Consider the following 208-nt stretch of genomic DNA (forward strand, 5'->3'; position numbering starts at 1 on the left):
TGACTATCACTGAACCAATTTCTCCATTAAAATTGCATGGACACCAAGCCATAACTGAAGAAACCAAGCTCCTAGAGCCACCAGGGATCACTAAACTAAAGCATCAAGCTCTAAAACTAGGATGTGTAAGGACCGGTTCTATACTATATATTTTTTTTAATTTTTTATTTTTTTTTAAAAACAATTCACAATAAAATACAACCAGAAG

The sequence above is a fragment of the Pinus tabuliformis genome, chromosome 1_2, assembly GCF_031772625.1.
Source record: "Pinus tabuliformis cultivar Carrire ecotype Pingquan chromosome 1_2, CPIR1, whole genome shotgun sequence".
NCBI lineage: Eukaryota > Viridiplantae > Streptophyta > Pinopsida > Pinales > Pinaceae > Pinus > Pinus tabuliformis.